Source organism: Ambystoma mexicanum, chromosome 10, assembly GCF_040938575.1.
Source record: "Ambystoma mexicanum isolate Mex_15411 chromosome 10, UKY_AmexF1_1, whole genome shotgun sequence".
NCBI classification, from domain to species: Eukaryota; Metazoa; Chordata; class Amphibia; order Caudata; family Ambystomatidae; genus Ambystoma; species Ambystoma mexicanum.
The window spans coordinates 1,495,397,724-1,495,413,385 of NC_090932.1; the positions used below are offsets into that span (position 1 = coordinate 1,495,397,724).

Sequence of the window (15,662 nt, forward strand, 5' to 3'; positions counted from 1 at the left end):
ACTACCCCGAGATCAGCCAGTTATCCAGGTACAGAACTACGTGGACCCTGGATCTCCTGAGGGGAGCTGCGACTACCACCATGAGCTTGGCGAAGACCTTTGGGGCGGTGGTCAGAACAAAGGGAAGCACCTTGAACTGATGGTGCTCGTCTCCTATGGTGAATCGAACCATAGAAACTTCTTGTGCTTTCGATGAATCAGCACATGGAAATAAGCGTTCTGTAGATCTATTGACACTAACCAGTCAACGTCACCATCCTGAATTTCTTTCCTCAGGAACTTGTTCAGGGCCCGGAGGTCCAGAAAGGGGAGGGAGACCTCCTCCCTTGTTGGGTACCAGAAATTGCCAACCCGATCCTCTTTGTTCGGGAGGTACAACAGGGCTCACAGTTCTTCCTGGAGCTCCTGTCACAGTTGGATCAGAGGTGGTGGGAGTCTGTCTGGTGGTTTTCTTATGAATGGCAGACACTTACCCCACCGAACGAGCTGTAGAGTCCAGGCATCAGAGGGATTTCATTGCCACTTGAGCCAGGGGGGGAATCAAAGCTGCTTAGGAGGCTGGGTCGCCCCTGCCGCTGCTTGTTGGCATTTAGAATCCCTATAAGGAATTTAGCGCCTATAGTCCCTTACCCTAGAGGTGAAGATCAAAGCAGGATTGGCCGGCTGCGCAGCTAGGCCTAAAGATCAAGCAGCAATTTTAGATTCCTTATATTTCTCAAAGGAATCGTCAGCCTTTTGACCGAACAGGAAATCGTCCTTGAAGGGCATTTCCAGCAATTTAACATCGACATTAGCTGAAAAGCCAGAGGTTTTTAAGTAGGCCTGCCTCCTCAGCGTTACTGCTGACGCCATAGAACAGCCCACACAGTCGGTGATGTCCAGGCCCGTTCGCAGGGACTGCCTGGCCACCTCTTTCCTCCACCAGCTGCAGGAAGCCCTTGTGCATTTCCCCCTCAGGGGCATACTGCGCCACATTCTACACTGCTGTCCAAAGAACAAATGGAATTCTTGGCAAAGCTGCATGTCACATTGGTAGCCTTAAGGGCAATACTGCCCGTAGTAAATGTCTTTTTGGCCAAGGCATGAACCTTTTTCGCTTCCCTATCGGGAGATAAAGTGGAAGTAGAGGAAGCTGGTCTGGATGAGACTGTAGCAGCCTGCATAACAAGCCCATCCGGGGAAGGGTGAGAGGAGAGAAAAAAAAAGTTTCCTCTAGCCGGCCTATATTTCCCAGAAATGGTGGAGCTAACCGCAGGAATAGTGCACGGATGCTGCCACAGAGCGGTTAGAGGGTCAGCAATGGCAGGGTTTGGAGACATATTGCGCTCCAACGCTGGACATTCATCAAAAATATCTGCAAGGTCGTATCCCTGCACTGGCACTGCTGAGGATTGCAATCCTAATGTGTCACATACCCTTTCTACCAAAGCTCTGAATTTTGAGAAATTATGATTGTAGGGCTGGGTTTGTTGAGAATCCAGGTCTGGTGATGTATCCAGACCATTGGTTTAATGAAGGCCTTGACCTCCAGCTTTAACAATTGGATTTGGTCCTCAAAATAGTCTCTACCTCCCATGGCCATGTAAATGGGGTAGACATCCCCTTGGTACCTCGCGTGTTCGGCACCAGCGAAACTAGACATGGTATCGCAAAAATCAGACCGGACCGCGAGGGCAGGGTAAATGACTAATCGAGAATCGTTGGCGTGATTGGTTGTTTTAGCGGCACCGATAGTGTGGTCATCGATCAGTGACGAGATGCCGTAGCATCAACATCTTTGGGTGCACGGGGCTGATCCGGCACCAAGAGCCATTGGAACTGCTTCGATGTCAAAAGTTTTAACAGAGGGCACGAGGGGGGTCGGGAATGCTGAGCGCCACTCTTGGCTCCAAGGTCTGTTGCGTGGGGGGGAGGTTAACCGTGCTGACTGCAGCCTGCTTTTTAAACATCTCAAGAATATAGGTCTTAAAATCCTCCCACTTGTGGTGGGTAGTAGGCCCCACTGACGGCTTACCTTTTTCCATCGACGAATCAGAGTCCCGACAATGACATTGACGCCTTTTCTTCTTTCGGGACGAGAACGAATGGCTCCTCGAGTGGGACAGTTTCTTTTTTGTTTAATTGTGTTATAGTGAAATGTATGACACTACACAAAGAAGAAAATAGAACACAAAAAGAAAATATTACATCAATAAAAAGATATAAAATACATATAAAAATGTCATATCACTCCCATTCATTACATATTTAGAATGAAATAACTCCTATACTATGCAGGACCTTAAGCATTTAAATAGAAAGCTGTCTCTCGTGCCTGGCTATAAGTCTTTTCCAGAAAGTTTCTGTATGTAACCCTCCTTCATTATCCAAAAACCCTCCAAAATGATTTAATCGGTGGTCCTTTGTTCACCTGCACTCATCAGTCGATGAAACAATGATTGTACTGTGTTCTCGTTGCAAAAGCTGCATTTGGGGTTCTTTGGATGTACTTTTCCATAATTTGCCTGGATTTTCTCTGTTTTCACCAGATTAATTTGCAATCTAAGGAACTCCATTTGCAGCCTAGAGCTTTGGAAGCATGTTAGATAATTTGGTAGGTAGCCACAATGTTTTTCAACACTAGTCAATGATTTAAATACATTAAGACCCCTCATTTGTGTGATTGTTTTGATCCAATCATTGCGTGCCGGTGCCAACTTCACTCTCATAAGATTTTCCACTAATTCCCCTTCAGAACGCTCACATTACTGCAGTAATCCACCCATGTATTCTCTTAATTTTCTCTATGCCTTATTCTTTCCCCGTTCCATCTCAACACGTTTCCCTATGTAAGGAATCACCAGATGATGGTATATATCTGAACAGTGTTAAGATGTTCCAGTCAAATACCATTTTTAATGATTGCAAGCCCAGTTTGTATCTTAAACCCGCAATCGGGTAACCCCAAGGTATTCCTAACACTGACTTCTAGATTTGACCTCCTCACAAAGACCAATTAACCTTCTGTGAGCATGTTACAGTAGTCAAACCACATAGCAAAGAAGAAATAACCTTTGCCTTGTAGAATATTATCAAAGGCTTTATCGAGAACTTGCAGCAGGTATGATGTCTTTTTTTTAATTTGGGCCACCAGTGGGATATGTTGCAGATCTAAATCTGCCTCTAGAAGGTGTAGCGTTTGAGTAGGGTGGAGCTTAATTCCCAGATACATTAGTTCTTTAGTAACAGGGTTGGGCTGATTAAGGAGCTCCCATTTGTGTTCAGGCAAAATCCTGCCTGGACTTTTAAATATAATGTGTGATTTGTCCGGATTCACTTGCAGATAGTTAATCACAGCATACCCGCTGAAAGCTGTTGGGAGGCGCTGTAGTGTTCTCTGCGTATAGGACTATATCATCAGCGTACGCCATCCAGTATACTGGCTGAGCGCAGATCTTTGGGCTTGCTAAAGCATGTTGTGCAAGGAATCCATTCAAATCTGCTGAATATAGGTTAAAAAGGCATCAGGAAAGTCTGCACCCCTGTCTTAGTCTTTCGACAGGTATTTCATTTGATAGTTCTAATCTAATTCGCATTGTTGTATTTTCATGGAGACGCTTCAGGATACTCAATAGGTGCTTTGGTATTCTCCAGCAAGCAAGCTTCGCCCTCAGTTTCTCTCTATTTACTGTGTCAAACGCTTTTGACAGGTCTAACCAGGCCCCATACATAAGTCAATCTTTTTCCTTGCCCAAATGGGGACTGTCGACATTATCAGTCTATTCAAAGATGTCGGCAGTCCGTTTTGGAATCCTGTTTGTAGTTTTGATATAATATTGTTTCTCACGATCCACTCCTCCGGGCTCTTTAGTACTACAGCAGCAAAGATGTTTCCCTCCAAGTCTTGTAGGGCGATCGGGTGATAGTTCGCCGGATCAGCCAGGTTGCCCTTCTTGTAGACTGGCAACATAATTGCCATTTTCCAGGAAGTAGGGACGGATCTTGTTCGTAACACTTCCATAAAGAGAGCTTTCAAGATATTTGCCCATAGTTCTGCGTTTGATTTCAGAATTCTATTAGTTAACCTGTTTGGTCCGGGTGCACGCGATGAAGAAGATTTTTTTATTAGATCTTTCAGATATTCCTACTCTATATCCAACTGCCATATGTCATTAAAACTTTAGTGATTTTCCCCCCTCCCATGCACTTATAGGTGGATCCTAAATAGTTTGACCATGTGATGTCCGAAATTACATTACTTTGTATCTGTGCTTGATGGAAATTAGCTTTACTAATCAGATTCTCGAAATTAGAATAGCTTTTGGTCACCAAAGGTTTCAGCATCTTCTTCCCATCTCTTTTTTGGCATAGTTATTTTTGTGCCCTTGACCAGTTATTATAATTGATAGGCAATTTTTCAACTCTTCCGATACCTCCCCTGAGAACTAGCCTTAATCTTAAGGTTTCTAATAGCTTTCCTATGTTCTCTCTTCCTCATCCGTGTTGATTCATCAAACGAGTGACAATGTTGTTGACAGATACCCTTGTTTCCTGAGCTGGGTTGGTTCATATCCCATAAGAAGTTCATGAAACAAGGACGACAGTCTAAACAATTCCACTTCTGATTTCTCCTTCACCGCCCACTTCAGATTTCAAGTTCAAGATTCTTCTATTCTGTCCAAACTTCAATTCCTTCCATTGCTAACAGTCACATACACTTACTTCGAGATACTTCAATCTGTCCCAGGTTAAAAGTTGCAGACAGCCTGTGGTGGTCACTCGTGCCCTAATCGTGGCTCTGGAAATGTGAACAATAAGCAAACCAGTCCTCTGTGAGAAATATATAATCCAAGATTGAACTCGATGGGCCTCGTGACCACGTAAAGGCTGCCAGCATATCTCCTCCAACACATCCATTCAACCCCTTCAGGCTCCAACTTTCCAGGAAGCCCCCGATTTAAGGCTGAAGAGGAAGTGCCAAGTGTCATCCACACTCCAGCCACCCCGTTCATAGTTCCCCGTATTTTCACGGCAAAGTATGTGACGTATGATGAACAAATAAACCAGCAAAGAACAGCGGTTGGGCTTTGCCCAGTGCCTATCAGAGTAACCACCTATTGAAGTACTGACACCTAAGAAAACATGGACCGTAAGGTACCCCTTGAGAAAATCATATCTACAGTCAAGACAAAATGACGGTTGTTAGTATGGAATACCCGAAGAAGCCAAGAAGATAATAAAGGAAGACGAATGGTGATGTCAAAAGAAAGCGGACTGACGCATATATAGAAGATATAATGACCTGAGAATACTGACAGAGACAAAATACCATGGATAAGTGACATCTTGACCCTAAGGTGATGAAGTTGATGTCAAGATGCAGAAACATATGCCATATGCACGATGAAGATATTCAGTTTAAGTGTGTACAGATTCAAGAAACTGCAAGAAGCAAAGAAATCGTTAAGCTTGCTTAAACTTAGTAGTAAAAAGATTGCAGCAAACGCCAACATATATATATATATCTCAAAAGCACTTTATATATGAGTGTAACTTCACTACGCACATGAGCAGAAATGAATAAAGGTTACTAAAGGTCTCAAGAGGAGAGTGTTGCAGCAAGCAAATCGAGAATTAAGATGGAGCGAAACTCAGCTGAAGGTAATTATGCCAAGAAGCCAAGGTTGTATCTGGTTGGAAAGGCCAACAGTGGATACAATTAAGGAGACAAGAACAGAGTATCCTGTTCAGAAAGGTCAAGATAAGCCACAGATGGTAGAAGACTGGCAGAATTAAATCAAAAACACGTAAATACATGAAGAGGCTGATTTCAAAGTGTCCTAATCACATGACAAGGCCGGCTGGAAGATTAAGACTTTCACACCTACGCATGGATCTCTTCCATGCCCATACTCCCTAAAAATTCTCAGACCAAGAAGCAGACTCGAGCCAAACTACAAAGCAGTAATTGACACATGACCACTGAGGTGTTGATTGATTGTAACAAAATGGGAACGAAGCTGGGGTGCAGACTAACTCCCTGCACCTGGCTGGTTGTTCTGCATGCTGCTTGACGTAAGTGGAAAAGTATGAATGTGGTTGATGCCAACCCAATCATAGTGGACCGTGTAATCTAGGGTCCTATAGAGAGTAGTGCCAATGCGACGTCGTATTTTTAGTGACGTTCATAGTGGCCATTTTGAAGGAAGGGCTTAGTTGCCCCACTTGACATTCATTGTCCAATCCCCTCTCCCCATTACCACATACAGATATAATACCTATGATAAAGTTACCTTCCTATAACCAATCACGTTGCATGTTAGGTTTTTAAGATTGCATGTCAGTGCTGACGAGTTTTTGCTATAAATACTGTGTTTTTTCTGAAATTAAGTTGGAGTTGAAAGAGAGTGAAAAGATCGAGCGGTTGCTGATGTTAGTTGTACTCCCCGTTTTATGTATCCCCGTTTTATGTACTTGTCATTAAACAGACGCCCTTTGCCAAACTATTGAGTTGTCATGATTATTTGATGCATGAGTACGAATCTGCATCCCCATCTATCTCGAGGGTACTGCTAGTCATGTTTAATGGCTGTTTAGAGATCCCCAGTCAGAGGGCTGGCTGGAGACCATCCAGTTCAAGGCCATTGCATGAAGGTTTTTTTTAACCAACTTTGTCCTCCCCATGCCTCTTCATTTCAATGCACTGCAAATTCAAGTCACCAGCTATCAAAATGCTTGCCTTATGTAGAGTCTTGATTATTGACAACAATTCTGAAAATTATTCCAAATAAAGCCACTAGTTTAGAATCCGCGGGGTTCCAATAAATATTAATGATCGCTAGCTTCAACAGTGCTACCTTTCCATTTAATTTAAGTAGAGAGTCCAACAGGCCTGGCATTGAGGTAGGTATTCATTCTAAAGAAGTACCCCTCATAGCCCGAATTGAGGTCATAAGGCCTCCTAGTGGTCTTCCCATCTTCCCCCTAGTAGCCATTTTTTCCACTGTTTCAAACCCATCTGGTTTCACTTTGTTTAGGAGCCAGGTCTCTTGTAACATAATCAAATTGTGTTTACCGAAAATCTCCTCCCTCACAGATTTAACTTTGAAAGAACCAGATCCCCGCGTGTTCCAACTCAGGGCGTTCCAATAATCTTTCCCTAAAGTGACACTTCATTACTCCTCAATTTCTCAAAGGCCTGAACAATAATTTCCGGTAATTTCTCCCACATGTTAATATTTGGCTCTGATGGTACACCATCCCTGTCCCGGCCCCCTGCATTTATTATTTCAGACAGAGACCGGGAAGGGCCCACTTGCTTCCTACACCCGTTCTTGTCAACCTTACTTTCGCCAATTTTCTTGAATTGTTCGTATTTGATTTCCTGTCTTGAAATTTCCAAACCCCACTCTTTCAATTCTTTCACCGAAGCCACTAAGGCTTCCGCCCCACCTTGGATTTCAACCCCAACTCCACAATATAGGTAGAATTTTGTTGTGGAAAGCACACATATTCGATTTCGTCCGTCAAGAACATGTATAGATCAGGAATCTTCTTCATAACAGTAAGGATAGTTCTATTTATTGACCTAAAGTTATTTCCTCTTTTAAATAGATGCAACCACACTGTTGGAATGGCGAAGGTTGCAAATCAAACACAGATCTGTTTATTTTCATTGTCAATCTGTCAGAGAGAATCTCTGTGCTCCCTATCACCTCTTCCAAAGCTTGCTGGAGATTGTTTTGTGTCTCATCCTCAGGTTGTTCCCGCATCTCTTTATTTCCATTACAGAGCCTCTGTTACACCCACCCTGTCCTGTATACTACTAGTCGCTCTGGGTGATATTTGTGGGGCATCACATTTTTTCCCCCTGTAAAAAAATCAGCTCTAGTCTTCTTTCTATCTCAGCCTTTTCAGATTGGGTTCCACCTGTAACTTTACCACCCTGGCTTGCTGGTTTTTGCAAGGGGTTACTGCCTACGCCATGTCGTTTCGCTTGTCTTTCAGATGTAATATTTGACAGGTTTCTAAATGTTTTGCACCTTTTAAAGATTGGCTCCAATGCATCTATAGCACTCAGAGACGCAGTTTGAGATGCCATAGACACCTTTACCATACATTGGGCCTCTGTCTGCCTCTACCGGTCTCTTCTGCCATGACGTAGCACCGCCCGATTCTCCAAGCTAGCCTTTTTTTGCCCGTTCTTTCGTGACGGTCTTCTTTTCTCCCTTTTTGTCTGTCTGTTGTCCTCCTTGGTAAGTTCAAGGCATTTAGAAAACCTGTCTTATCAGAATTCTTTATTTGTCCCCCCCCCCCCCTTGTAATTTATTTGATTTTTGTTCTCTTCTGGGCTTTACTTGCTCTTGCCGCTTGTTATTATTTTGATGTGGTCTTTTTCTCTTTTTTTTCTACCTCTATAACAGGTATGCCTTGGAGTATTTAATAAAATGATTGAATCCGTAGTTTGCGACATTTTGTATGTTTGAGTAAGTCCTCGTGAGTTTAGGTAATTCCTCATTCCTCAACATGTGTTTTCCCACCTACATTTGGTGGTTCATCAGGAGGATAATAGCAAATTCTATATCTTGATTCACTGGAGCTGGATTCAAAAATTAAAGTGGGGAGAGGAATATTTGTATTTCTTCTGTCCCTTCCTTTAGTACAAATTGGATTCGAAATGATAGTTGACGCACTCATAATTTTAATGCACTTCTCCTCCAGTTCATAATCTACCTGTGCTAGCCTTCTGAATTCCTACAAAATGGATTCAGATAGAGGCGTGTCATCCAAAATATCACACTCTGTTCAACACCGTAGGGCACTCTGCACCCTCTGTCGTCTACACTTTGTCGATTCAATACTCTATGCTCCCACAATTTGGGGAGAAGACCTTTCACCTACCTGAAGGAGTCCACCGTAGCCCATTTCCTGACTTTTGGCCCTCTCCATTATTTGCTTGATTCCTTCAGCTAAATCTGTATCAATTGCAGTTCTTAGTCCCACTAAAGTTGATTCACAGTTGCCCACATCTTTGGTCAATTCCATTAAGGTGGCAGAGTTTAATTGCATTTCTGTCTTCCGTAGTTCAAACACATTTAGCAGAGAAATCAATACGAATTGTAGAGTATACAGTGTAGTGTCTGGTAGGGATTTCCCATTAGCCTCCCTTTCTTGATTTGTTTGGTTTGTAGTGTGTGAGCTCATCCCCTCACAGGGATGACAGGGAGAGATTTAGGGTGTCAATTTGGGTTCCGGTGTCCCGAGCATTTGTCCTTATTTCACCCTCCAAAAGAAAGTTACTGGTTAGATTCGTGTTTGCTATACTTTTATTGCTTGCTGGCCTTAAAGCATTTGTTTATTTTTTTTCTGATGTTATTTGCCGTGATTGTGGATTCCAGTCCCCCCCACCCACACAGCTTGTATCTGTTTAAGCACAGGGAAACTCCCGTACCCATGTTTTTAGCATGTGAGAAGGGAGGACTCCCGAGCATAGCACACTCCTTAGCTTTTCCAGCAAGAGATTACATTTCCTGTCAACGATCTCAGGACCTTCTGGAACCAAGTCTCTTGCTTCAGAGGGCCAGATGGAAAACTAACAAAACGTTCAGCAAGGTCAGCGCAGCCGATGAGCCGAAGGGAGTTGATGGTAAACTGGACGTTGTTGTGCCCAACGTTGCAAAAGGCAACATTCCATGAACAAAGAACTTGTGTGTTGATTGAACTTTTGATGAAAACCCAGTGAAGGACCCAGCTGCAGAGTGGTCCAGAACTGCGTGGGCACTCACTCGAAGGACTCTGGCTGGTCTCCTTTGTCGAAACTACACATACCAGGAGGACCTAGGAGAGTCTGGCGTAAAGTGTCAGACTGGTCATACAAGGGTCGAGTCAAGCCCCATGTACAATTGGAAGTCTCAGACACGTTGTCAAGAAGAAAGCTAAGGGAAGTGAGTCCCACATTGTGATAAAGCAAAGTAAACTGTGTATTTGGCAAACGTGAACCTGACTGAGGGATGCCTATGAATCGGGGTGAACCATAATGCACCTGTGAACATTGTGTCAACAAGATGAACCCGACTGAGGCATGTCCACAGTGAATGATTGTTTAAAAAGACATTGAGACTCTAGAATGTTACAAATTGTTACTATGAATGAAAGGCCGTAGTGAACCCGACTGAGGGAGGTCAACGTAAAAAATAACCAGAGGAACATTTTGTTAGTTTTCCATCTGGCCCTTTTGAGGCGAGAGACCTGGCTCCAGAAGGTCTTGAGATCGTTGACAGGAACTGTAATCTCTTGCTGGAAAAGCCCAGGAGTGTGCTGTGCTCGGGAGTCCTGCCTTCTTACATGCTAAAAACATGGGTATGGGAGACCCCAGCTATACCATCCTTGCTTATCATTTTGTGAACACTTCTTTCTTTCCTTGTGAACATTCACACACTATTTTGTAGATTAGCAGTAAGGATTGGCAATAGGGTTTTCTTTATATAGGCCCTTTTTATTTGACAAGACGCCATTAGGACTGCCTTATTATTATTTGATAGTCGTAGCTCGCTCCCGTCCTAGATTTAGGTTTAGATTAGGCGTTTTTCTCAGTCATTTATACACTTCAATAAACACCCTTGAACTGTGATCACTTGTCTGTCTTTACTGTTACCACCATGAGTTCTGAGTTCCTTACAGTGAGCTGGGACTGTCTGGTCCCAATCCACATTACTGGTCCCAGGATGTCTAGTGAACATGAGAGCCACAGTGGTTCCTGATGGACCACTGCTGGCGTGCATGAGTGAGGCAGATCTCCTCATTGGCCAGCTGGGTGCGAGCACTCAGTGGACTTGTGGATATGAGGAGGTGTCCTGAATACAGACCCGCAGATCACAAATGGGTCCGAAATGACCTATACACTGAGCCAAGTATCCAGAAAAGCAAAGCAGATCCAAGGACTGTCCGGAACCGCGCAGAAGAAGGTTGGCACTCTGAGCCTGCTGTTATCCCGTTGGAGCCCAGCTTTGTGCTCGATCTCTGAGGGCCTGCAAAGGCGCCTCAATGCGTTGGAGTCGTCGGACCAATCACTCTCGATGTCTCCTTGTTGCCCTGCAAACAAGCTTTTTCAGAAGTGTCCCTGGGCCCTCCAGTGGACTGACCAGCTTGAACGTTGGCACCTGCGAAGGAGCGTAATTTTATCACGTTTTGCCTCGAGCTTTGGGGAATCCTAGTTTCGAATGCAAAGCATCTTTTTGCCTGTTCCAGCTGCTTTGGGCCGCAAGAGAGAAGCGTCAACCAACCGCTTGACTTGGGTGCCCCTGTGTCGCTGGGCGACAGTGGTTGTCGCTGCTGGTGACTTTCCAGTTTTTCTTAAGGCGTCCTGAGACCAGCTGCACCAGTGCTTTTTGTCCACTAATCGAGAAGAGAGATCCAGCTCCTGTTGTAAACTGGACCCGTATCTGCACCTGCAGTGCCTGTCCACTTTAAAGCTAAACCACGGGTGGGATTTCGTAGCCCTGGCTACCTTCTCTAGACATGCCAAGTTTGGACCTGGAGTAAGCTAGGGGGGTGAGTAATCGTACCACTTACCTTTGGCCCCTAGTTCATCCATTGCATTTTTATGCACAAAGGATCCCTTGTTCTTGCTTTGGCTGCCTCTGCTTCCTAATGCCATCTGAAATTTGGGAGTGGCTTTGTTCTCCGTAGGAGATCCTCCTCTGAATCTCAGAACCTGTTTTCTACACTTCAGAATCCTCTCTCCAATTTTTCCATCCTCTTAAATACTTCTACTTTTGTGTCTTTAGGCACCAAGCAATTTTACGCGCAAAACTGACATTAAGCACAAGGCTCGAATTTTCGTAGGGCTGGATTTATAAAGTTAGGGTAATCCATCTCTGAAGTTTATGATGTGATAAAGTTAGTCTGCTTTTCCTCCTTACAGGTTTTGGCGGGGATCCGCACTTTAACGCATTGACCAAAAGTGACTGTACATATAGTTTACATAGTGTGTGTTTAAGTAGTTATATTACATGTGTGTTCCATTATTCACTTGTGTTTGCTCTGGGCCTAATAAATTGTATTTCAGTGTATTGCTTTTCTCCTGCAGTTTCCACATCTTGATAGATGTCCATCATCCAGCTCTGCTGTTCAGAAACTTTACGACACGGGGCATAGTGGAGCTCGACTCGGCCGTCGATCCTTGTTGTCTGGCTCTCGATCGTCGGCTCCAGACGTGACGTCTGGCGTCATGTAAATACCACATCACTACCCCCATGACTCGGTTCCTTTTTTCCCTGCGCTTGCAAGCTGCATCGGTAACACGACTCGAGTTTACTCGACGTCCTTAGTGTACTTTGTACGCTTTTTTCTTCGGAAACCTTGACATCGTGTCGTACCACAGGGTTTCGGGCTTCAAGCGATGCTGCGATTGCGAGGCCAAAATGTCTATGACCGACCCCCATGACGTCTCTCTATGGTGTCTGGGTGCTAGTCACAACAAGGAGGCCTGCCCGTCATGCCCAAAGTTGTAGCCAAAATCCCTGAGTGAGAGGGCCGGGAAACTTGCTTTGTGCCAACCTGTCACCAAGTCTCAGACGCAGTCACTCGTCCGGTCCTCGGAGGCAGAGACTGCGGATCCCACCTCCGTCAATGGGAAAGAACAACATCATAAGAAGACTAAAAAACGGTCACTTTCCTAGAGCCATTCCTCGCCGTTTAACTCGAGGAAAAAGTGGCGCCATCGACACAAGTCCAGCTTGTCAGATCGAGGTAAGCCCTCAGCAGGGTCGACCACTTGGGAAAAGTGGGAGAGTTTTAAAACCTCCTATTTTAGAAATGTTTAAGGTGCAAGCGGCTGTAGGTGCAGCTCCAGCCCCTGACCAGCAATCTTTGGCGGCTAAAGCAGCGCTTGGTGCTCCCGACCCCAAGCCAGCCACTCTGACATCGTCGGTGTCAAAAGTGTCTTCAGGTTTTACTCCTGGCAGGAATAAGTCGCTGTAGGGCCGAGGCTCCCGACGCCTCTCAGTTACCCGAGCGGCCCTCTGCCCCGAAAGTCCCCTTGGCATCGAAAGCTTTGGCTTTGAAACTGATCCTCAAGCCTTCAGCACCGACGGTCGGTGATGGTACCTTTTGTGCCACTGTCGAGATTGGGTTTCTTCGATTCCATGCATTCCATTTTTGGAGTTGAGGAACAAGACCCTGAGGACACAGTCGACCCAGTTTACACTGGAGCTAGCGGCGTCGACTATTTAGAGGACCAGGTCGATTTATTGGCTTTGGCTCAGGGTTTATGATGCCAGTGGTCTGGATACTTCTCCAGACCTGGAGTTGCAGCAAAAAAAGCCCTATACCCATGCTAGTGTGAAGTTCAGGGAGCTGATTAACAGGGTAGTAGACACCCTGGGGTTGAAGGCGTCCACTGCCCTTCTTCAGGGGTATGATCTTACCGACATTTTGGATGAGAGTCCCATAGTGGAGCACAATATGCCTTTCAAACCAGACATTGCAGACCTCCTTATGACAGCACCCTTGTACCATTCATTGCTACTTGAATGCTAATTTCTCAGGGAAGTATAGGCTGGCAAGAGGCGATCTTTCCCCAGACAGGTTGGTTATACAGGCTGCCACTGTTTCCTAAAGACCTGCGACATCCACCTCTAACCTGCCTACGGACAGAGAGGGGAAAAAAATGTGAAGCTTTGGCCAGAAAGGTGTTCACTTATGGTAGCATGGCGCTCAAAGCCACTAACGTAGTTTCAGCAAATACTCGTTTGGCTTATGGAAGGTAGTAGAACAAGCTTCTGAGTACATCCCTGATGGTGCCATGCGCGATGCCTTTTTACAGCTCGTGCAGGATGGGAAAGAGGTAGCCAAACAGTTGTTACAAACGGGCCTGGACGTAGCAGACTGTGTTGGCAGGGCAATGGGTTAGGCAGTTGTGATGAGAGGCCAAGCATATCTTAAAACTTCTGTCTTCTCCCCAAAAAAACGGGTTGCTGCAAATGCCTTTGAAGGTGGTTGTATGCAAATTGACTGTTTCACAATTGACCTTTTCACAATTGGCCGAATTGCCAATTGACTGAATTTATAAGGCCAATTAGGACATGTATGCAGGTGGAAACCCCCCCACAATCCCCACCCAATCCCCTTGTATTATAAACCAAAACCAACCCTATATATATATATATATATATATATATATATCAATTAGGACCACTGTAATTCGGTCAAGGGTAATACCTTTTGAAGGCGACATGCTTTTTGAGCAGAAAGCAGTCGAATCCTTGGAGAAATTAAAGGGGTCAAAATTGGCTGCTAAATATTTGGGCCTAGAGGCGCAGCCGGCCAAACCTGCCTTCATCTTTGCCTCCAGGGGCAGAGGCTATAGCCGCTACATGCCGTATGACAGGTAGGCGCAGCCCTCACAAGCCAGTCAATGGCAGAGGTGCTTCTCACATCCCTGAATCAGTTTAGCCCTGAGGGCCTTTGCCCCGTCTCTCAGAGGGAAACACTTCCATGTCCTGACAGACAACACGGTGGCCATGCACTACCTCAACAAGCAGTGTGGGGTGCACTCCCACCCACTTTGCACAGAGGTAATTCAGCTATGGTTCTGGTTGCGAGAGAACCAAATCTCGGTATCTGCAGGGACAGAGAATACCTCGGCGGATGCTCTGAGCAGGCATTGCACGGTCCCACACGAGTGGGAAGTGTGCCAGGAAGTCCTAGAGGAGGTCTTCGCTCTCTGGGGTACCCCAACAGTGGATCTGTACGCCTCAGAGTCCAACAGGAAGTGCAAACAGTTTTGCTCGATGGCATTCTCGGTGAACGGCACACTGGGGGACGTGTTTATGGTGGATTGGACCTTCCCTCTCGACTAAGCTTTCCCCCCTGATTCCCGTCATACCTTGGGTTCTCAGGAGGTTGAAGAGATTTTGAGCAACCATGTTCTCCATCGCCCCGGATTGGGCGAGGAGAACATGGAACTCTGATCTCCTGGATCTGACCGCCAAACAGGCTGCCTTGGCATTGGGATCTCCTAACCCAGTCGGAGGGTTGGCTGCTCCACTCAACCCTGTAACCCCTAAACCTACAATCGTGGCTCTTGAGAGGATGAGGTATCATGACTGGGACCTCTCAGAGGAGGTAATTGAGGTATTGCTGGCTGCACACAGACCCTCTAATAGATCTTTGTACGCATGCAAGTGGAGAAGATTTGAGGCGTGGTGCAGGTAGCGTGAGTAGGACCCTATCTCTTGTCCCACCTTCAGGTTGCCGCAGTGAAAGGGTATTTGGTAGCCCTTTCTGTGTTCAAGAGAACCCCAGATCAAGGTTAATTTTTCACCATTCCGGTCTTGGCCAAGTACCTCAAGTGCCTTCTCAACAAGTGTCTGCCACCCCCCTTTGTTGTCCCAGATTGGGATCTTAATCTGGTTTTGGCCTTCTTTATGGCGGCTCCATTTGAGCCTATGCATTCATGTACTTTGCGACCGTTGTCCCTTAAAACTGCCTTTTTGGCCGTGATCACGTCTGCCAGGAGGGTTAACGAACTGCAAGCCTTGTACTGCAAACCCCTATGCCTGAAGTTAAAAGTCTAAAGTCTGGCCCGGATTCCTTCCTAAGGTGGTTTCAGAATTTCATCTGTCTATTGACTTACCTGTCTTTTACCCTCCTCTGCATCCCTCGAAGAAGGAAGAGCAGTT

At 45.4% G+C, this 15,662-nt stretch overlaps 1 protein-coding gene across 2 annotated transcripts in view; it reads left to right on the forward strand.

The window, feature by feature from the left end:
- The window catches only part of KNTC1 (kinetochore associated 1), a 2,501,313-nt gene that overhangs the window by 1,397,671 nt on the left and 1,087,980 nt on the right, over positions 1–15,662 (forward strand). The gene's annotated exons all lie outside the window — the stretch shown is intronic.